We start from the raw sequence: 1476 nt of genomic DNA, 5'->3' as shown, positions 1-1476 counted from the left end.
GGGGGGGGCCCGCTCACCCTGCTCTCGCGAGAGCGCGGCCGCGCCGCGCGCCGCCAGCCCGCCGCCCGCGCGCCGCTCATTGTCCGCGCTCCCGCGGGGCACCATGGGAAAGGCGCGGGGGGCGGGGCGAGGCGGCGGCCACGCCCCCTGCTCGGCGGGCGGGGGGGTGGGTTGTGCTGTTTCCCGTCTCCCCTCAGCCCCCGCCCGGGGAGAGGCATCGCCACCAGCGATTTGCCGGGATATCCAGGGTATCCAGAGCACCCAGGGTACCCAGAGTATCCTCTGATCCCCGAAGCACCGTTCCCTGTGCCCCAGGGCACACACGGTCCCTCAGCGCCCGGACCGGACCCGCGCACCCAGCTCAGCCAAGGCGCGCTCTCCTCAGCACAACGCTGGTGGCACCATCGTTAAAACAGTTAAAATTATGGGCTCCCGGTGACTCTGTGGTTCTTTAGAAGATTCTGGTAAAAAACCGCCGCAGCCAGTGTGCGAGGCTTTGCTGTTCCTCTAATCCAACATTGCCACCTGGTGCTGGCTGAGGAGAGGTCCCCTTGCCTCTGCCCTCACGAAATCGGTGCTTTATCACCAAAGCACTCGTACAACTGGGCAATTATTTCTTATTTAGAGTTCTCTCATAGTGAATATCTTTATCCCCTATTTAATTTTGTGGCTAAAGAACCAGTCTCTCCGTCATCGCTTTACAAAGGGGAGGATGTGCGTGTGAATTCAGGGAAATCTCCAGGGGAAAGGAAAAAATCTGCCTTTTTAATTCATCACAGGCTGGTTTTTCTTCTCTACGTGTGGCTGCAGAGCACAATGAAACAATAACACAGAAGGTATTTTAAAAAAATGGGATTAGTACAAAATACATGTTGAAATAAAATAACAATACTCAACAATCACAAGAAATTCAGCTCTTAACAAGCTCAGAATAAAAAACAATTAAGTGTTTAAAAACAAGCACATAAATCTCAGTTAACAATCCTCCTGTGCTCCAGTACTGCAGAGCAGTAAAAGCAGAGCCAGTGTAAAGCAATTCAGGCACTTTTGCCCAGTAGAAGGCATATATGGATTGCAAAATGTATGGTGCTAATAAACAGAACCATATATCATGTTGGCATTTCCAACGTGCAAAATGTGGGTACTACTCCGTTTCCTGGCTTTATTTCAACGCCAGTCTTGGACTACATGGGTTTTCTCCCAATTTTCTTTGTTGTCCTTTGGTCAAGGCACCAAAGCCAGGGAGAGGTGAATCATTTTGACCCTCATTCATTGTCTTTGTGCTGCAGAAAGAGCTGCACAGTGCTGACCATCATCTTCCTGCTAACACAGGGCTGCAGGGGCACCCTGAGCTCTACATCCTGGAGCCTGTGCTCGTGCTGACCACTGGAGAAGCTTTATGACATCCCCGTATGTTTTATTTTCCAGTTGTGCACAAAGCCTGGACATGATCCAGCTCAGAACCCCCCGTGCCCT

The 1476-nt window shown here is 52.0% G+C and overlaps 1 protein-coding gene across 2 annotated transcripts in view; it reads right to left on the bottom strand.

The window, feature by feature from the left end:
* Window positions 1-92, bottom strand: part of MATR3 (matrin 3) — a 28085-nt gene extending 27993 nt beyond the window's left edge. Inside the window, exon 1 of one of the 2 annotated variants that reach the window (XM_027705085.1) lies at window positions 18-92. The gene's annotated coding sequence lies outside the window, so the exon portion shown is untranslated. The remainder of the gene's footprint in view (window positions 1-17) is intronic. The other variant, XM_027705087.1, reaches the window with a different exon arrangement.
* Between the last annotated feature and the right edge of the window lie 1384 nt (window positions 93-1476).

This window comes from Neopelma chrysocephalum, unplaced genomic scaffold (genome assembly GCF_003984885.1).
Source record: "Neopelma chrysocephalum unplaced genomic scaffold, ASM398488v2 Primary Assembly neopelma1_319, whole genome shotgun sequence".
Lineage (NCBI taxonomy): Eukaryota > Metazoa > Chordata > Aves > Passeriformes > Pipridae > Neopelma > Neopelma chrysocephalum.
Note: the sequence above shows the minus strand (reverse complement) of the source record. Positions and strands in the feature narration are given on the sequence as shown.